Source organism: Jaculus jaculus, chromosome 7 (assembly GCF_020740685.1).
Source record: "Jaculus jaculus isolate mJacJac1 chromosome 7, mJacJac1.mat.Y.cur, whole genome shotgun sequence".
Lineage (NCBI taxonomy): Eukaryota > Metazoa > Chordata > Mammalia > Rodentia > Dipodidae > Jaculus > Jaculus jaculus.
Genome location: NC_059108.1, coordinates 84513018 through 84534718, shown reverse-complemented (window position 1 = coordinate 84534718; position 21701 = coordinate 84513018). Strand labels below are relative to the sequence as shown.

The following is a 21701-nucleotide window of genomic DNA, read 5'->3' as shown; positions in this document are numbered from 1 at the left end:
CCCACCCTTCCTCTCCACAGCCTCTCCCCCATACCACCCTTGTATACAGCCCTTCCTTGCACATCAAAAAAAAAAAAAAAAAAGATTGATGTCAACAAAGAGGGGTCAGGGGGCGGAGGACAGACAGGGAAGCGGCTAACAATGATAGAAATTTGACTGTATTCACTGAGTACAAAACTAATAAAAAAAATTGCTGCCACAAACTAAATTTAAAAAACCATAGTAAGATAGTGAGGCATTTGGCAGGTTCCACTGTTTGGGTACATGTCATCTTTATGGTGACACGGGATCTCAAGGAAGCAGGAAGCTCTGATTTCCACATGATAACTACTTAAACCACTGCGGTGGTCATAAAGGTGGAGGAATATTGTAATGGGTATGAGATGCAGAGAAGTAACTGGCTTGTATTCTGCTTCTAGTTTTCAGCAATGGAAGTCTGTCTCATCCATGTCTTTGTGCGCTTGGCCTCCATCCCACCTTTCCAGTGGGGCAGTCTCCGTGGCCTGTCCCTGCTCACCAGTGGGCTGGATTTCAGTTTATCATCAAACACCGCAGTCCCATTCTTCTGATGGCTTTGAAAGAAAGGAAGCAAACAAGACTCATGCACAGGCTGAAAACATGACCACAGAGCAAGACATATGCTCACCAGCTCTGGTGGTCTATGCTGCAGAAATTCCCTGGCCAGGTGACAGGGTTTCATGTGTGTTTGAGAGGACACAGTGCTGCGGAGGGAAACCTCCCAAGGACACTCTGTTTGGAGGCACAGCTCCCAGAAGTTCTGTTGAGGCTGATGAAATGAGAGGAGAAAAGAGCCATACATCTCCTGGAGCATTCTGAAAGCCTTCTAAGGAAAACACCCATTTGTTTGCAAGAGTTACACACGCCGTGCGTGAGCATTTTCAGTCAGGGAATCCGAGAACGAAATCTGGGTCACCTACAGGTCCTTCCCTGCAGTGCCCCTAAAGCATATTGTGTGAAGGCCCTTCATGCTTCTCGTGAGACTAGGACTAAAGACCATTTGACAATCCTCCTTTACTATCTTGAATCATAATATATTTTAGGAAATGTTGTTTCCTCATTATTTCCTAGGGTGCCTCCTGCAAATGGAAGAGTTGTCTAAGGAATTTTCCTTCTGAAGTGACCACTCCGGTATGCAGCAAGCAAGTGAAGAAATGGACAACAGGTGGGCACAATGGCGCGTGCCTGTCAGCCGAGCTCCTAGGAAGACTGAGATGGGAGAGTCGCTTCAGTCCAGTAGTTTGAGATCAGACGCATCGTGAAGAACCAACCCTATTGTATAAAAGAAAAGAGTAATAAATTCTTAAAATAAAGTTCTGCTAAGTTACTCATTGGTACACAGTGACTTTGGAAAGGACCCCAATGCCATAATAAAACAGAAATGAGATTTTCTTTCTCTTTTTTTTTTTTTTTTTGTCTCTCTGTTTATATCATGTATGGTTATCAGTTTTTTGGGGTCAGGGGTGGAACATGGTGGTTTGATTCAGGTGTCTCCCATAAACTTAGGTGTTCTGAATGCTAGCTTCCCAGCTGATGGTGACATGGGAACTAAGGCCTCCTGGGGGCAGTGTATTGTTGGGGGCAGGTTGATGGGTTTTATAGGCAGTTTCCCCTTGCCTGTGTTTGGCACACTCTCCTGTGGTTATTGTCCACCTTACATTGGCCAAGGGGTGATGTCTAGCCTCTGCTCATGTCCTCATTTTCCCCTACCATCATGGGGCTTATCCTCTACCCTGTAAGCCAAAATAAATCTCTTTTTCCCAGAAGCTTCTCTTGCTTGTGTGATTTCTACCACCAATGTGAACCAGACTGCCACACAACCACTAGAAGATATAATCCGATTGTTAAAACTTCTACCTTGGGCTAGAGCCATGGCTTAGTGGTTAAGGCCTTTGCCTATGAACCCTAAGTAACCAGGTTGCATTCTGCAGGACCCAGGAAAGGAAGATACACAAGGTGCATGTGTCAGTTCATTTGCAGTGGATAGAACCCTGGCACACACATTCTCTCTCTCTGTCTCAAATAAATCAATATTTTAAAATATTGTTCCTTTATTTCATTTTACTGATTTGTTGATTTCAGTGATTTTTTTTTTTTTCAGAGTGAAAGAATGGGCACACCATGGCCTGTGGCCACTGCAAACAAATTCCAGGGACATGCTCCACCTTGTGTATCTGAGGTCTACCTAATCAAATCTGGATCATTGGGCTTCGTAGGCAAGTGCCATAACATTTAAGCCATCTCTGCAGCCCTTAGATATTAAAGAAAAAACAACCCTCCACATTTGGGCTGCAGAATACTGAGAAATTAAGAAGGAGCTGGGGTGGAAGCCTGCTCCCTGTTGCCAGTTGCAGGAGAAGTCATCAGTGCTGTTAATCAGCAGTGGTTCTGGTAAAATTTATGGCTGGGCAGCCAGACCAAACATGAGAACTAGTGCAATGTTGGCATGTCTGTTATGCGGAAAACCAGCTGCTTCCTGATTGGATTTGAGGCTTGCTCCATGAGAGAGGATTCATACCTGATACTGAAAACAACGGAACACATATGACTGGGAACTTAGCAGTTAAAGGCTCTTGCTTGCAAAGCCTGATGGCCTGCATTCATCCACATAAGCCAAATTCACAAAGAAGTACACATATATGGAGTTTCTTTGCAGTGCGAGTGAGCCATGGTGTACCCAAGCTACTCTATCCCCCTACTTCTATTAAAAAGATTATAAAAATGCTTTTAAAAAGTCTGTGGCTGGAGGGATGTCTTAGCAGTTAAGGCATTTGCCTACAAAGCAAAGGACCCAGGTATGATTCCCCATGAGCCATGTTAGCTAGATTGCACAAGGGGACGCATGGGTCTCAAGTTCGCTTGCAGTGGCTAGATGGCATGGCATGCCAGTTCTCTATTTTTGTCTTTTTCTCTCTGTCAAATAAAATATTTTTTATTTGACATATATATAGCCTAAGGACTCATCTCATTGCCTTAGAAGTAGTGCTCAACCATGTTTATTGCTGCTCAATTTATAATAGATGGGAAATGGAACCAGCCTAGATGTCCCTCAACAGATGAGTGGCTAATGAAGATGTGGCACATTTATACCATGGAGCTCTACTCAGCGGTAAAGAAAAATGAAGTTATGAAATTTGCAGAAAAATGGATGGACCGGGAAAGGATTATACTAAGTGAGGTAACCCAGGCCCAGAAAGCCAAGCGCCACATGTTCTCTCTCATATGTGGATCCTAGCTACAGATGACTGGGCTTCTGCAGGAGAATATAAATACTTGGTAGCAGAGGCCAGTAAGTTAAAAAGGAGACATAAAGGGAAGAAAAAGGAAGGGAGGAGGGTACTTAATAGGTTGATATTGTATATATGTAAGTACAATGATTGGGATGGGTAGGTAATATGATGGAGAATGGAATTTCAAAGGGGAAAGTGTGGGGAGGGGGGAATTAACATGGGATTTTTTTTATAATCGTGGAAAATGCTAATAAAAAATAAACATTAAAAAAATAAGCCTATGTCAGAAAAAAAAAAGAAAAGCCTATAGCTGGCCATGCATGGTGGTGCATGTGTTTAATCCCAGCAATTGGGAAGCAGAAATAGGAGGATTGCCATGAGTTCAAGGCCACCCTGAGGCTACATAGTGAATTCCAGCTCAACGTGGGCTACAGGGAGACCCAACCTCGAAAAACCAAAACAAACAAAAAAAGCCTATGGTTGGAGTGATGGCTTAGTGATTAAGGCACTTGCCCAAAAAGTCAAAGGACCCAGGTCCAATTTCCCAGGACCCATGTAAGGCAGATGCACAAGCTGAACAATGGAGTTCATTTGTAGTGGATAGCACATGCAATCTCTCTCAAATAAATTAATAAATAAAATATTTTTAAAGTCTAAGACAGGAAAAGTAATAGCCATAGGTGGATAAACTAGTATTATCTGGTTAAGTGAATGTATTATACATGGAAAACCACCCTCTAAATACTTATGTTCATACGTATGCTACTATCACTTTTGGTTACAGAAGCTTATCTTTTCAGATGATGACAACCACTATAGAAACTCAGCCCTCACCAAAGAGCTGAGAAGTGGTGACAGTGGGGTGTTCCCCACTAAGTGAGACATCTATGTCACACCGTCTATGGATCATTATAGAAGAGGTGGTAGGAAGAATCTAAGAGCCAAAGGAAGGGTTTGAATGCTTTGCAAAGCTCATCCTGTCACAAAGTCACTATGGTAGTCATGATACCACCTACACAAGACCTGCATTAACAACAGGGAAAAAGTAATGTCATCAAAATAGAAGAGATGCTAGTTGGATTGAAAACTCGGTGAAGAGGATGTCTTCCTTTCTTACACACATCTGACTAAGTCCCCAGACTAGTAATTCAGCATGTCACCTTCAGAAATGTGGCCTTTCAACAGGTCATAAAGGTCGTATTGAGGCAATTGTGATGATTAGAGACAAAGTCACATGTACCCCAGGCTGTCCTCTACCTCACTATGCAGGGTGCCCTGAACGCCTTACCCTCCATGCTCAAGTGCTGGGAAGACAGGCCCATGCCACCATGTCCAGTTTACATAGTGCTGGGGATTGAGCCCATGATTTGCACACACTGGGCAGCCACACTACCACCAGAACTTCATGCCCAACCCCAATTGTTATTTCATAATGAAAATTGAAAGTGGCATTCATGCTGGGAAAAGAGGCACATGACTTTAATCCCAAAATTCAGGAGACCATATCAAGCCAATACTTCCACTTGTATAAAAAAATGGCCATCTGGGTGGTGGAGAATGGTTTAGTGGATAAGTTGCTTGCCTACAAAGCCAAATGAACCGAGGTTCGATTCCCCTTAAAGCCATATGCCCATGGTGGCACATGCATCTGGAGTTCCTTTGCAACAGCTGGCGTGCCCACTCTCTTGTTGCCTATCTGCTTCTTGCTCACGCACACTCTCAAATAAAAAAATTTCAAAACAAAACCACATCAGTTTGTTGGTGTGGTGGTTTGATTCAGGTGTCCTCCATAAACTTCGGTATTTTGAATACTACTCTCCCCAGCTGATGGCAATTGGAAATTAAAGATCTATTGAAAATCATTCTGTATGCTCTTGAATCATAATAGATCTTAGGAAATGTATGTTTTCTCATTATTTCCTAGGGATCCCCCTGCAAATGGAAGAGTTGACTAAGACAGTTTCCTTTTAAAGTGACAACTCCGGTATGAAACAAGCAAGTGAAGAAATGGACAACAGGTGGGCAAATGGCGCGTGCCTCTAAGCCCAGCTCCTAGGAAGACTGAGACGGGAGAGTCGCTTGAGCCCAGCAGTTTGAGATCAGACACATCTTGAAGAATCAACCTTTTTTTGTAAAAGAACAGAGCAATAAATTCTTAAAACTAAAAGTTCTGCTAAGTTATTCATTGGTACATAGTGACTTTGAAAAGGATCCCAACACTAACAAAACAGAAATTAGATTTTGGTTTTGATTCTCTCTCCCTCTGTCTGTCTGTCTCTCTCTTTCTTTCTCTCTCTCTCTTTTTTTTTTTTTTTTGGTGTGTGTGTGTGTGTGTGTGTGTGTGTGTGTGTGTGTCAAGCCCAACTGTTGCAGTCCAGTTCTCATTGCTGGTAAAAATCACCCATCCAAGAGCAGCTTCTGGGAAAAAGAGGTTGATTTTGTCATACAGGCTCGAGGGACAGCTCCCCAATGGCAGCGGAAAATGATGGCATGAGCAGAGGGTGGACATCACCCCCTGGCCTACATAAGTGGAAAATAGCAACAGGAGAGTGTGCCAAACACTGGCAAGGGGAAACTGGCTACAACACCCATAAGCCTGCCCCCAACAGCACACTGCCTGTAGGAGGCATAAATTTCTGCTTGTCATCAGCTGGGGAGACTAGCATTCAGAATACCTATGTTTATGGTGGACACCTGAATGAAACCACCACTTTCACCTTTAGCCCACATAAACTGATAACCAAAAACAATGTAAAATTCAATGTATTCATTCCAACTTTAAAAGACCCCATGGCTTTTCTCTGTTCCAATGCTATTCGTGTATACCCATAGTCCAAGATCTTTTAACTGAGCCATAATACCAAAAAATAACCTCAAAAAACCATAATGGCACAGAATAAACATTCACACTGCAAAAAATGGCAGGCATAGTAAAGAAATATTCCACCAATACAAGATTTAAAACAACCAGGGCAAATATCAAACTGTGTAACTCCAAGTCCAACAACTCCAGCCAGTGACAAATCTCCATGTCTGATAATTCTAACCAGCAGCAAGTCTCTGGCATTCCAATTCTGACCCTCCAGCTAGGCTACTCACAGATCTGGAAAACTTCACAGGGGCCGGCAGCTCCTTAGTAGCGATCTCGTGGTCCCTGCATTTAAACCTGGTCTCCAGTACAACTTATGGTTCACCCACATGGGGTCTCCATGCAGGGATGCAGCAAACCTGCTTCACACTGCCCATGGCCATTTCCAAAACACAAGACTGTGTTGGAAACTCAATGACCCTCTCGTTACTGCATTTCTAATACTCCATAATACCAGGTAGGGTGCCAATTTATTAATTCAGGGGGGAATACAGCAGACTTGGAAGAATACGCACGGGGGCTGGAGAGATGGCTTAGCAGTTAAGTGCTTGCCTGTGAAGCCTAAGGACCCCGGTTCGAGGCTCAATTCTCCAGGACCCACGTTACCCAGATGCACAAGGGGGCGCACGCGTCTGGAGTTCCTTTGCAGTGGCTGGAGGCCCTGGCGCGCTCATTCTCTCTCTCTCTCTGCCTCTTTCTCTCTCACTCTCTCTCAAATGAATAAATGAAGAATAGGACACTCCTTGAGCACTCAGAGCCCTTCCAAAGAGTGTCCATTCTTCCTGTTGGCCCAGTGTAGGTCAGCTGGCCAGGTCTCAAAGGTTGTAATTTCTCAACTGCAGCTGAATGGGCTGCAGTTCACCACAAAAGTTTTCTTTCGGTGCTATATCCTTCTGCTCACACCAGTTCATTTCTACATAAACAACCCTGCACAACTTCTCAGGACACTGGCATAAGAGCATGCTTCTCTCAGAAACTGCTAGCCCAGTCTAGGCAAAGTTCCTCACCCTCATAAGCTAAACCTGACAGTGCATAGTTCTTACTGCATTGAGGTCTTTCAACTCTGACAAGAATAGTCCACCAAACTGTACTTACAGCACCGCAAACTATCTCTTAGGTCAAGGTTTCAAGTCCTTCTACATTCCTCTTGAAAATCTGCTCCAAAACGCCAAAACCACACGGTCAGGTGCTGGAAGCAATCCCATTCCTTGATTCCACTTTACTTTTGCAGTCAGTTTCTCATTGCTGGTAGAAATCACCCAACCAAGAGAAGCTTCTGGGAAAAAGAGATTAATTTTGTATTACATGCTCGAGGGCCAGCTCAACAATGCCAGTGGAAAACGATGACATGAGCAGAAGGTGGACATCATTCCCTGGCCAACTAATGGGGGACAATAGCAGCAGGAGAGTGTGCCAAACACTGGCAAGGGGAAACTGGCTATAACACCCATAAGCCCGCCCCCTATAACACACTGCCTCCAGTAGGCTTTAATTTCCAATTGTCATCAGCTGGGGAGACTAGCATTTAGAATACCTAAACTTATGGGGGACACCTGAATCAACCACCACACCAAGAGACTGGCCACTTTTTGAAATTATTTTTCTTTATTTGAGAGAGTGAGAGAGAGGCAGATAGACAGCAAGAGAGTGGGCACGCCAGCCACTGCAAAGGAACTCCAGATGCATGTGCCACCGTGTACATAAGGCTTTATGTGGATCCTGGGGTATTGAACCTCACTTTCTTTGGCTTTGCAGGCAAGTGCCTTAACCGCTAACCCATTTCTCTATCCCCCAGACTCACCTTTTCTAATGTGAGAGAGGGCGAATTGGCTTGTCAGGCCTCCTGTGTCATTGAACTCCACGTGTGTGCCATCTTGTGTGCATGTGCAACCACGTGTGCTTCGTCACCTTCTGTGCCTGGCTGACATCGGAACCGCAGACTGGAACATGGGTGCATAGGATTAAGCCACCTCTCCAAACCTTGCTTGTTTTTTCAAGGTAGTGTCTCTAGCCCAGGCTGGCCTCAAACTCACAGCAATCCTACAGCTGACTCCTCAATTCTGGGGTTAGAACATGTGCCTCCTTTCCCAGCACCAATGCCACTTTCAGCTGTAATTATGACAGAACAAGTGGGTTGGACATGAAGCCCCGGTGGAAGTGTGTCTGCCCAGTGTGCGAAATCCTGGGCTCCATCTCCAGCACTGCGAAAACTGGACGTGGTGGCATGCGCCTGTCTTCCCATCACTTGGAGATGTAAGGTAAGGAGTTCAGGGCACCCTACATAGTGAGGTAGAGGACAGCCTGGGGTACATGTGACTTTGTCTCAGATCATCACAGTCACCTCAATGTGACCCTTATTACCTGTGCAAAAGTCTCATTTCTGCAGGTGACCTTGAAATTGTCTTATCTTGTGCATCTGGCTTCTGTGGGACCTGGAGAGTTGAACAAAGGTTTGCAGGCAATTCCCTTACCTACTAAGCCATCTCTGCAACCCAGTCTGTTTATTTGCTTTATCTTTTATTTTTTGGTTTTTCAAGATAGGGTTTCATTCTCATCCAGACTGACCTGGAATTCACTATGTAGCCTCAGGGTGGCCTTGAACTCAAGGCTCTGCCTCTCAGGGCTGGGCAGGGATTAAAGACTTGTATGGCCACACCTGGCTTGTTTTTTTTTTTGGCCAGCTCTGTTTTTGATTTTTGTTTTATTTATTTATTTATTTATTTGAGAGATAAAGGCAGATAGAGAATGGGTGCAAGAGGGCTTCTAAATGCTGCAAATGAACTGCATGCACCACTTTGTGCATCTGGCTTTATGTGGGTACGAGGGAATCGAACCTGGGTCCTTTGGCTTCACCAGCAAACACCTTAACTGCTAAGCCATCTCTCCAGCCCTGTTTTTGTTTTGAGATAGGGTCTCTCTCTAGCCCAGGCTAACCTGGAACTCACTGTGTAGTCCCCGGCTGGCTGTAAACATAACCTACCTCTACCTCTCCTCTGGAAGTAAAGGCATGTGCCACCACATTTGGCCAAACTTTTCTGTTGTTGTTGTTTTACTGGTGGGTGGCAGTATTTCTTTTGGTTTTTTTAAATTTTCTTTACTTTTTTTTTTTTTTTTTTTTTTTTTTGAGGTAGGCTGTCACTCTCGCCTAGGTTGACCTGGAATTAACTATGTAGTCTCAGGGTGGGTCGAACTCACAGTGCTCCTCCTATCTCTGCCTCCCCAGCGCTGGGATTAAAGGCGTGTGCCACCACACTGGCTGGTATTTTTTTTATATTTGAAACGTTAAAGTCAGTTTATTAAGTTCAACAATGAAAACTATCAGAAGAATATTCTCCTGAAATTTTTTTTTTTCTTAGAAAGAAAGAAAGGAAAATCAAAAACCTTTCAGCACCACCACAGATGCTACGGTGGTGAAGCCTCTCTGGAATCGGGCCACTCAGTCAGAGTCGCTCGTTGGGTCGGCAGCAGGGTCGCCTGGGTCCTCATCGTCCTCCAGCTCCAAGTCGTCCGTCTCCTGGAACAAGGACTCGTCCACTTCCACATTGTGTCCAGCATCCTCCAAGAACTGCATGTCACATGTGTCAAGATTATGATCTGTTTCAAACAGCTGTGTTCCACTTAATTTATTTTTGCCTGCTTATTCCTCTTCTTTCATCCGTTTCTTTTTAATTTCTAGGAGTTCTGCATCAAACTAGGCCTTCAATTTAAGAAATTTTCAATTGTAACAGGAGTACCATGGAATAATTTCTTTTCTGCTTCTTCCGCTTCTTTTTCTTTCTGTTTCTTTTCTTCTTCTCTTCTAGTTTTTATCTGGTCTACAATTTCATTTAATTTTTCATGCACAGCTGTCACTAGGGTGAAGATCATCACCATGCCAAGATTCTCCTCAGACTGCAATGCCAACAACTTCCACATGTCTGAGACATCATTATCTTCTAGATTTTCCTGGCAGAATATTTCATAAAGGGGAGCTTCATCTGGATATGTCTCACTGTAGGTAAACTTAAGGGTAGTCTGGACAGTTTCTTCATTTTCTCCAGCTTCAGATGTCACTGTCATGGTGAAGCTGGGTGGATGTTCTGATAATACTGTGAACGAGTCAGGGTAGATGGCCTCCAGAGCCTCGAGCTCGTTGCGCTGCTCCTCACCCTAATCCTTCATCGTGGCCAGCGCTGCTGCCCATGGATCGGCCGGACTCCCTGGCCGCTTTTGTTAGTTCCTGTATTCATTGAGGGAAGAACAGAGCCAAGGAAAGACACCCACACGGCTAAAGAGCCCGTGTGTGGAGGGCCTGGGGGGAAAAAGTGTGGAAAGAAAAATGAAAGTTTTAGGAGCTCCTGCCTTGTGGGGAGCTGCAGGGAATTAAGGAGCCCATGTGGACAGTAAGGGGCCTCCCTGCTGGGCCTGGGCCCAGCTGAGGGAAAAACTCACCCACAGCTGGGTGGTCATTGCTGTATTGGTTTTTTTGAGTTAGGGTTTCATTCTAGTTCAGGCTGACCTGAAATTCACTATGTACATCCAGGGTGGCTTTGAACTCAAGGCAAGCCTGCCACCTGTGCCTCTCTAGTGCGGGGATTAAAGGTGTGTGTAACCACACCCAGTTTTTTTTTTTGTTTTTTTTTTTTGAGAGAGGGAGAATGGGAACACCAGGGCCTCTCTTTCACCTTTTAGCAGTTGTGAAGACCAGATGCGTGTGCCACCTTGTGTGCATGTGTGACGCTGCATGCTTGCATCACTGTGCATCTGGCTGTGTGGGACCTGGAGTGTCTTAACTGCTAAGCCATCTCTCCAGTCCTTTTAAACTTTGTTTTAAAAAAAATTGTATTCATTTCAGTTATTTCCAAGGAGAGAGAGGGGAGAATGGGCACTCCAGGACCTCAAGCCACTGCAAATGAACTCCAGATACATGCACCACTTTGTGTATGTGGCTTTACATTGGTACTGGGGAATCAAACCCCGGTCATTATCCTTTGCAGGCAAGTGCCTTGAACCTGAGCCATCGCTCCAGCCCTAGTGGGATTTTGCTGTTTTTATTGATTTTGTTTTTTTTTTTTAATTTTTATTTATTTATTTATTTTATTTATTTATTTGAGAGTGACAGACACAGAGAGAAAGACAGATAGAGGGAGAGAGAGAGAGAATGGGCGCGCCAGGGCTTCCAGCCTCTGCAAACGAACTCCAGACGCGTGTGCCCCCTTGTGCATCTGGCTTACATGGGACCTGGAGAATCAAACCTGGGTCCTTAGGCTTTGCAGGCAAGCACCTTAATTGTGAAGCCATCTCTCCAGCCCATGACCTGGAGATTTAGAATTCACATAAATTGTTCAAGAAAGGTAAAGAAGATGATCATTTGAAAGGGCTTTGGCCAAGAGCTAGGAAAAGAAACACTTTGGCACTGACTAATGATGGTGTGAAGTGAGTGGCCCATGCCTAGAATAGGAAGCTAAGGCAAGACGACTGCCTGAGATTGAGGCCAGCCTGGGCTACAGAGTGTGTGTGTCTCTCTGCCTCATACATACACACTAACAAATATAAACACAGGCAGTGTGCGCGCGAGAGAGAGAGAGAAAAAGAGAGAGAGAGAGAATGGGCACACCAGGGCCTCCAACCACTGTAATCAAATTCAAGATGTATGTGGCCCCATGTGCATCTGGCTTACATGGGTCCTGGAGAGTCGAATCAGGATTCTCTGGCTTTGCAGGCAAATGCCTTAAATGCTAAACCATCTCTCCAGCCCTGTGGCGCATGCTTTTAATCCAAGCACTTAGGAGGCAGAGGTAGGAGGATCACTGTAAATTCAAGGCCCACCTGAGAAACATAGTGAATCCCGGGCCAGCCTGGGCTAGAGTGAGACCCTACCTTGAAAAACCAAAAGTCAAAAGAAAAAGAAAAAGAAAGAAAGTCAAAAAAATATTGACTAAACTACAAATTTAAACTATTATTTTAATTTTAAGATTTTGCTTTTTATTTTTAAACAGGGTCTCACTGAGCTTCCCAGGTTGGCCTTGTACTTGCTCTGTAGCCTAGCAGACCTCTATCTTTGTGATCTCCTGCCTCAGCCTCCCAAGTAGCTGGGGTTATAGGCCTGTGCTTTTAGATCCACGTAATGCTATATATTTGAGGCAAAACTCAAGTGTTTAAGATAAATTCATAAAGTGTCTTTTCTTCTTTAGGGTAACCTTCAGTTGCTGCAGAACTGCCTTGCAGTTTTAAATGGAGACACATCAGGGCTGGAGAGATGGCTTAGCGGTTAAGTGCTTGCCTGTGAAGCCTAAGGACCCCGGTTCAAGGCTCGGTTCCCCAGGTCCCACGTTAGCCAGATGCACAAGGGGGTGCACGCCTTTGGAGTTCGTTGTGGGGTGTTGTGAGGATTAATAAATGTTGGTACTGTGCTTTGGAAATGTGAAGGTCTGTGTAAGTGCTAAGAAACAGCAAGTCCAGAGCCAAAAGCTGGATTTCTCCACTGTCGTGTTACAAGATGCCGTCTTCTGGGGAAGGAGGTGGAACGTATCATAAATTTCATGAGAAACTTTTGGAGGCAGCACATCAGAGACTGGCAAGTGCTTCATGTATACTTTTTTTTTTTCCCCTAAGGTAGGGTCTCACTCTAGCCCAGGCCGACCTAGAATTTACTATGTTGTCTCAGGGTGGCCTCAAACTCATAGCAATGTTCCTACCTCTGCCTCCCAAGTGCTGGGATTAAAGGCGTGTGTCGCCACAACTGGCCTAATGTATACATTACTAAGTGCACTCACTACACGTGGCCTTAACCCTAACAAAGACTGCAGATAATGTGCTGCTCTGTCAAGCACAGTCTGCCTCTAGCTCACTGCTGTTGAATAGTCCCTGATAGAAATAGCTGCTCTAATCCAGGCATGGTGGCACATGCCTTTAATCCCACTACTTGGGAGGTAGAAGTAGGATCACTGAGTTCAAGGCCATGGTGAGACTACATAGTAAATTCCAGGTCAGCCTGGGCTAGAGTGAGATCCTACCTAAAAAAAAAAAAGCTCTGGGCTTGGAGAGATGGCTCAGTGGTGAAAGGCACACCCCAAGCTTGCTCGGGGAGTTCAGGTCCCCGGCACTCCCGTAAAGCCTGACGCAGTGGCTCATACATTCAAATCCCACTGTACCTACAACAATGGGAGGTAGAGTCAGAACCTCAAAGCTTGTGGGCCAGCTAGTCTGGCCTTCATAGCTTTTAACAAGAGACCCTGTCTATCTCAGAGAGGACCAACATTCCAAAGTTTTCCACTCACTTCCCCATAGGTAGTGTGGAATGATAAACACCAATTTTAAAGCAAACCTGGAGAGATGGCTTTGTTCTTAAAGGCACTTGCTTGCAAAGTTGTCCCCAGTTCAATTCTCCAGTACCCAAGCCAGATGCACCAAGCTGTGCATACATGTCAAGTTCATTTGCACTGGCAAGAGCCCCTAGCATGCGTGGTGGCGCTTTAATCCCAGGCAAGAGATAGGAGGATCGCTGTGAGTTCAAGGCCAGCCTTAGACTACATGGTGAACTCCAGGTCAGCCAGGGCTAGAGCGAGATCCTACCTCGGAAGAAAGTATAACTGCATGTTGATCGCATATGGAGACAAAAGAAATTCTGTATTCAGACAAAATGGCAAATGTCTTGGGGTACAGCTGGTACAGCATGGTTTTACCTAGTAGGAAGCCATGGTAAGGAGCTAAGGAATCGGAGGAGGCAGAGGTAGGAGGTCACCATGAGTTCGAGGCCAGCCTGAGATGACAGATTGAATTCCAGATCAGCCTGGGTGACAGTGAGACTCTACTGCTCAAAAGGAAAGAGAAAGTCCTAAGAACAGCATGAGATACTTGGCTAATCGGAAGGGTCATCGTTGTGGGGCCACCACGCCCTGCATTTTTTATTTTATTTATTTATTTTTTTGCTGAACACAAATCAGATCCTTGTCTGTGGGTCCACAGACGCTGGCCAGATCCTTGTCGGGTGGGCGGGTTTTCTTGGAGGGGCGTGGTGTATGCAGATTAGGAAGAGCGCAGAGGATGCAGGTCTCCGTGGTCGCGGGCCTCCGCGTCCTGCCTGGACGAGATGAGGCGGAACGAGGGCTTTGGCGGGTGTGGAGTGAGACCAGAGCTCGGGAGTGTGCGTTGAGAAGTGGCGTGCGGACGACCTGACCGGTGGACCGTGAATTTGGAGGGCCGCGGGTGGCGTGGTGAGCGTGCGTGCGGGAAGAGCAAGTCGCGCTTACTAGGCAGGGGAGATTTCATGACCTCGAAGATCGTCTTCCCAATGTGAGGCTTATGCGTTGCATTCAGGTTATGCTGACCCTTGCGATTTCCCTGGATACAGGAAACTGGGCTGTATAATTTATCCCATTGGGGTACTGGTTTCTGCTCAGATCATGTGCATAGGCAGGTTGGTCTTAGGTACCATGAACTGCGCTCAGTTGAGGCTGGAGAAAAGCAGGTGTGCTACGCCTTGTGATGGCCGTTGTTGTTATTGTTACTTGGGAAAAACTGAAAAGTATGGCTCCTACCTAGTGCAAAAGAACTCATGCTGAACCTCTATAGGTCATCAATCCAGCGCATTGTTTTATTTTAAATTGTTATGTGTTGGAGAGATCAGTTAAGGCCCCTAAAACTTAAGGACCCAGGTGCAGTTCCCCACGACCCATGTAAACCAGATGGCCAAGGTAGTGCATTCCTTTGGAGTTTGCATTGTCTACAGGCCCTAGCACGCCCATTCTCTCTCAAATAAATAAATAGGTATGTATGTTTGTATATATGTGTGTATATATATATATATATATATATATATATATATATATATATATATATATATATATATATATATATATATATATAAATGTTGAAGTGGCGCACGCTTTAGTCCCAACACTACTGAGGCAGAGACGAGTCACCTTGAGTTGGAGGACCCCTGAGATGACATAATGAGCTTCAGGTCAGCCTGGGTTAGAGTGAGTTCCCACCTTGACAAAAACAAAACAGTGAATTTAAGGTCAGGTTTGCGCTCTTTCCTGGTTTAGCTGTTTGAAGACAAAGTCTATTTTAGGTTAGGACGATTATGTAGTAACACAAAGGGTTAGGGTTAGTGGGTTGCAGGAATTTCTCCGTTTTATTCTCTGCGTTCCCCGTGTTCATCAGTTACCCTTGTGTACTAATGAACACTTTTAACAGTTGTGCTGTGGTCTGGGTAGTAAGTCGCCTATTTTTATTTTATTTTATTAAGATCTCAATTTATAACCTATGTATACATAACCAAACACAGATAAAGAGAGAACGGGCATGACAAAGCCACTTTGTGTATCAGGCTTTTAAGTGAGCAGTGGAAAATTGAACCCAGGCAGACATTGGCCTTTAATACCTGAGCCATTTCTTCAGACCTCTTTTTTTTTTTTTTTTTCCTGATGTAGGGTCTCACTCTACCCTAGGCTGACCTGAAATTCAGTATGTATTCTCAGGCTGAACTCGAAAGCACCTCTGCCTCCAGAGTGATGACACAGACTAAAGGCCTGTGCTACCCCACCAGGCTTCAAGCATTACTTTGTTTGTTTAATCTTTTCGTTGGTGCACTCTTCTTGTCCCTTATTATTATTTTTTTTTATTGTTTGTTTTGTTATTTCGAGATAAGGTCTCACTCTAGCCCAGGCTGTCCTGGAATTCACTATGTAGGCTAAAGATGTTTTTGAATTTATGGCAATCCTCCTACCTCTGCCTCCCAACTACTGGGATTAAAGGCATGCACCACCATACCTGGCCTTGTCCCTCATTTTGCATAAAAGTCTGCTGAGGGGCAAATTCACCACTGCAGTCTCAAGCCTGAAAGGGCCTTGCAATCTCTTCACTGCTTGACCCCAATAAAGCAGTCTGTAGCCATTTGCTGTGTGGTTTCATGTCTCATTCATGTCACCCTAGTTGGTTCTGATCAACTCAGATCTAACAAGGCGTAGAGTGAGTTCAGGACCACCCTGGGCTACAGAGTGAGTTCCAGACCAGCCTGGGCTGGAGTGAGATCCTACCTCAAGACAAAAAAAAAAAAAAAAAAAGCCTTTGTGTGGCTGGGAGGCCATAGACTCTAGAAAAGAAGCTATAATTGATGTTTGGCTGAATGGATACGGTATGCCTATCAAACTGCTTTCTCTAATGTTTTATTTATTTATTCATTCATTTCAGAGAGATTGACAGAGACAAAGAATTAATGGGCATGCCAGGGCCTCTTAGCTACTGTAAGCAAACTCCAGACACATAAACCGCCTTGTGCATGGGAATTGAACCTGGGTCCTTAGGCTTTGCAGGTAAGCACTTTAACTGCTAAGCCATCTCTTCAGCCCCAAACTGCTTTCTAAATATTCATTTTTTATTATATATCAAATATTAGTGCTGCTTCCAGCTCTGGTCAGTTTCTTTTTGTAGTTGGCAACAATTAGTGGGGAGACTCAAAACACGGTAAAGTCCTGAAATGAAGTGACTGTGGGCCGGGTGTGGTGGTGCACACCTTCAATCCCAGCACTTGGGAGGCAGAGGTAGAAGGATCGCGGTGAGTTCAAGGCCACCCTGAGACTACATTGTGAATTGCAGGTCAGCCTTGGCTACAGTGAGACCTTCCCTCGAAAAGTCAAAAATAAATAAAATAAAACTAAGGCCTGGCATGGTTGAACATGCCTTTATTCCCAGAATTTGGGATTAAAGGGGTGCGCACCACGTCCACCTGAAACTATGATTGAATCTCCGACTAAGGAAAGCCTCCCCAGAGGTAAACCGACACAGCCGAATTCCTGCAGAGCTGTTGGTCTCAACGTGGATCTTGTTAGAAAATCTTCCCACTCCTGCTAAGGCTGGACCGAAAAGGGAACAAAATGTAACTCAACAGGAAGGAAACAAGGAAATAGATCCCTAAGATAACACAACTACCAGTAGCTAAATACGTCTGTTCATTAGCAGACCAGGGCAGGGTGAAAACGCAATCCTCCACCACCACAAATTATGCACTTGAGTTTAGATGGCAGTGACCTTGGGATGACTCAGGAGACACCATGACGCAGAGAAGTGACAGGGGAGTGCTCAGCACTGAAATATCTCAATCACACCTTCCATGGTTCAGGGTCCATTGTGGAAGAGGTGTTGGAAAGAATGTAAGAGCCAAAGGAAGGGCAGGACTCCTTACAGCGTGCTCCTCCAGACACAAAATGGCCTAGATATCCATGACCTCACAGTGCCTGACACTACTTGCACAAGACTATCAATCATAACAGGAAGAAAAGATATATGACATCAAAATAAAAGAGACTGAGAGGGGGAAGGGATATGATGGAGAGTGGAGTTTGAAGGGGGAAAGTGGGGGGAGGGAGGGGCTTACCATAGTGCCCCAGCCAGCAGGGAGTTAAACAAGGACCCGAGGGGAAATTAACCTGGATGAGAGACAAGAGACACAAAGAAGGAGACCAAGTCTACAGTCTGATCCAAGTCTCAAATTTATTCAGGCAAGCACAAGCTTATATACAGGAAACAAAACTTTCTCAACAATGCCTATGTGCCTAAAGTCTACTCCACAAATGCCTCTGTATCTGAAGTCTGTTCACCAAGGCCGTACGATAAGGCGTCTGTGCCAGGATATCCAAGACCAGCTACAGTTCACACGGTCAAAGAGCAGCTACAGCTCCCGACATCTCCCCCTTCTTTATTTATTAAAAGAAGCGACTGTGCCTGTCTTAGGTTGTCAGAGGCAGAAAAACATCCTTACCCTTCATTGGACAAACATATTATCCTTCAATATGTGCCCTGAGGTTGGATACCTCCTCCCCCCATCTTACCCATTTCTGGCTACCAGCCAGACAAAATTCAGGGAGAAATAGGATGAAGTCTGAGGGAGCCAAGGACGTTCTCTCTCTCTCTCTCTCTCTCTCTCTCTCTCTCTCTCTATATATATATATATATATATATATATATATATATATTTTTTTTTTTTTTTTTTTTTGGTTTTTCGAGGTAGGGTCTCATTTTGGCTCAGGCTGACCTGGAATTCACTATGTAGTCTCAGGGTGGCCTCGAACGCTCAGTGATCCTCCTACCTCTGCCTCCCGAGTGCTGGGATTAAAGGCGTGCGCCGGCGTGCTCTATATTGCATACCTCTGACCTCTGTGCGAACATTCACAATAGACTTCATTAGACATTTGAGGAAAATAGGCAATAGGCATAAGAGAAGCAGAAAGCAAACTCCCACAGCTGCAAAGCTGCCTATCTATGAACTAAAAGAGTTCCAACCAGGCAACACAGACTTAATTCCAGCAAGTAAATCATTAGAAGCCTTGGTGGCATTAAAATCAACATGACTGTTCTGTATAGCTAGAATTTCTGAATGTAAACTAACCAAATCTAACGAAATGTTATCATGGTGACAAATTTCTTCCAAGTGCATTTTGACCTTTACCCAATTTTCATAACTAGCATTGTAAGTTTTAGAGGTGATGCAGATCCATTGGTAATCTGTATGGCATTCCAATCAAGCTCTGTAATTTTATTTGAGGAACTTTAAACAAATTTATTTTAAGCAAACTGTATGACCACAGGAACACAAGGTGTAGACAGTCTATTCCCCCTGTATTTCTCCCTCTCATGAGAAGACACTCTAACTGCTTTAGGGGACTGGGTCAAAGACATCAGTTAGATCATTTACTATTTCCTGCTGAATGGGACACAAAGTGAGGACTTGTTGCAGTTAGAGAGTCTCTCTCAGAGAAGGGAACTACTTTAATGGACCCCAGAGTGTAGGCAGATAGTCTTGAAAGAGAACAATGGAAAGAAAGTATAAAAGTAAGGAGTTAATGAGAAGTGAGCACACAGCAAACTGGTCTTTTTGGAGGTCAAGGGAATCCAGGTAGACAGGCTTGGATCATCTCAGGACCAGCTGAGGATGAGCTGGCTGAGATTTTCTTTGAGAACCGTTCATTAAATGGCACAGTAGTATTTAACATGGCTTGTAAAACAGATGAGATGTTAGGAGCATTATCAGAAACATATACACAACATTTAATCTTGATAATAAAGAGTTATTGGGTGCTATTAAAGGCTATACAAATATATATATATATATATATTTGGTCTCAGAACTTATTTATATATTTTAGATTTGAAAATAACCCTTTGAACATCTATAGTTGTTTTTCTTTATTATAGAATTAGAACTATGGGGAAAAGATGTCTTAATGTTTGTTTGTTTCCCCTCTTGAAAAGCTCTTGTGTTACTTAGTAGGCCATTCATATATCTAAGGTATTTTTTATCTTTGGTTATACATTTCTTTCTGAGTGTTTAAGGCCATGCAGATAGCCAAAAGTTAATTATGGGTTAATTTTGGAGGTCATTAATGGCTCTCCAAACAGACTTTAGGGACACAGGAGTAGCCCCATAGCTTATTGGTGTCTTTTGACTGTTAGGATGAGTCAGGGCCATGCTGGCCAAGTAGTTTTCCCTTCTTTGGGAAGTCAGGAGGACTGACTGCTCCTCAATTGTGACTCTCCTGTTTCACATTGTACACCAGTTTTGTTTGGGTCTCCATATCCTCCCTGCTCAGGAAGACAGGTGACTTACCAGGGGGCCAGTGTAGCAAGCAGTCACCAGATGCGCAGCCCCCTCTTGCCCGCTTGACCTGGGAGTGTCCCTGAGACACCAGGGAAAACCGCCCAGTAACTTCTTACTTTTGCACCGCGAAGCCAGAGGAGAGTGCGAACGCAGTCCCCACTACCACAAATTATGCAGTCGAGTTTCCCGCATTTGGGGAAATCGCAGGGGTCAGCACATCCGGAGTGCAATGGATAAGCCTCGCCCTGGGAAAACCACCTTCTTGATCATGGTGTCTCCCCTGCCAGGTAAGTATGAGGTCACCAGCCCCAACGCACGCCCACCACGCCGCCAGACCCCCTCGCAACTCACGGTCGCTCGCCCTCCGGCCGTCTGCATGCAGCTTCATCCCGCACACTCCCGTGCTCGGCTCGCACTCTACACCCAAGCCTTCTTCCCGCCACATACGGCCCATGAAGGACGCGGAGGCCCGCGACCACGGAGACCGGCAGCCTCCGCGCCGACCTAATCTGCATGCACCCCGCCCCTCCTAGAGACCCCGCCCACCCGGCAAGGATCTGGCCGGCTTCTGTGGACCCACAGAGGGCGCATTGACGCCACTGAGTTGTTTTTAGCAAAAAAACGTGCAGGCCGTGGTGGCGCCAGATCGGTACCATGAGGCTTACATCTTGTCAGAGGTGGAAGCTCAGAAGAGTTCACATCACACTGAGTTGCTTTGTCAATTCTGCACTTCAGGTCATCCTGCTTGGCCATGGTCGCTTTCTTCTGGAACCTGGCACACGTGCCTGCACAGCCCTCCTTCCCCATTACTCTGGGGGCCACAGCAGTGCTGGCATTTGTGCCCCACTCCAGCTTGCTCCTTGTCACAGCATGACCGCCTGACACCTGGGGAGGGAGAGAGTGCTCCGACTCCCAGCTTATCACCCTGCGCACCTGTCGATAAAGCCTGCCCTTGTGCACAATCACCCTCTAACTTCTTGAATATGCTCTACCTCATCTCCATTTCTTCACCTGTGCAGTGCACCCTACTCTTGATCTTATCTGAGCCCCTTTTCCTTGTTACTGTCTGCACAGTGGCTGGCCTGTCTGACATTGGCTCTTTGTGGAGTGCAGAATGCTGACCTGCCCCTAGAAGCCCTTTCTGGGGAAGATCACCCTGGACTTCTCTATTGACTTTTTTTCTGGACTTCAAGGCTCTGTCAGACAGTCTCACCGCCGTGGTGGCGCCCCCAAACCATGACCCTTCCGAGGACTCAAGTATCTCATGCTGTTCTTAGGACACATCACTTTCTCTTTTTTTTCACACTCTCTTTTCTTTGGAGCAGTAGGGTCTCACTGTCGCCCAGGCTGATCTGGAATGCAATTTCTAGTCCCAGGCTGGCCTCGAACTCATGGCGACCTCCTACCTCTTCCTCTGATTCCTTAGCCCCTTACCATGGATCCTGCTTGCTAAAACCATGCTGTACCAGCTGTACCCCAAGACATTTGGCATTCGGTTTGAATAAAGAATCAACATGCACTTATACTTTCTTCCGAGGTAGGATCTCGCTCTAGCCCCGGCTGACCTGGAGTTCACCATGAATTAGTAGTCTAAGGCTGGCCTTGAACTCACAGTGATCCTCCTATCTCTTGCCTGGGATTAAAGCGCCACCACGCATGCTAGGGGCTCTTGCCAGTGCAAATGAACTTGACACGTATGCACAGCTTGGTGCATCTGGCTTGGGTGCTGGAGAATTGAACTGGGGCTGACTTTGCAAGCAAGTGCCTTTAAGCACTAAGCCATCTCTCCCGCTTTGCTTTAAAATTGGTGTTTGTCATTCCACACTACCTATGGGGAAGTGAGTGGAAAACTTTGGAGTGTTGGAACTCTCTGAGACAGACAGGGTCTCTTCTTGTTTAAAGCTATGAAGGCCAGACTAGCTGGCCCACAAGCTTTGAGGTTCTCCTGATTCTCCCTCCCATTGTTGTAGGTACATTGGGATTTTGAAAGTCTGAGCCACTGTGT

At 45.3% G+C, this 21701-nt stretch overlaps 2 non-coding genes and 1 pseudogene across 2 annotated transcripts; 1 reads left to right on the top strand and 2 right to left on the bottom strand.

Annotated features, from left to right (window-relative positions):
* Window positions 1-9553: 9553 nt before the first annotated feature.
* On the bottom strand, window positions 9554-10278 carry LOC123462267 (annotated as a pseudogene).
* A 4062-nt stretch (window positions 10279-14340) lies between these two features.
* Window positions 14341-14504, top strand: LOC123462369. Its single transcript, XR_006638199.1, has one exon. It is a non-coding gene; the product is annotated as a U1 spliceosomal RNA (small nuclear RNA).
* A 5325-nt stretch (window positions 14505-19829) lies between these two features.
* LOC123462597 lies at window positions 19830-19991 on the bottom strand. Its single transcript, XR_006638390.1, has one exon. It is a non-coding gene; the product is annotated as a U1 spliceosomal RNA (small nuclear RNA).
* Between the last annotated feature and the right edge of the window lie 1710 nt (window positions 19992-21701).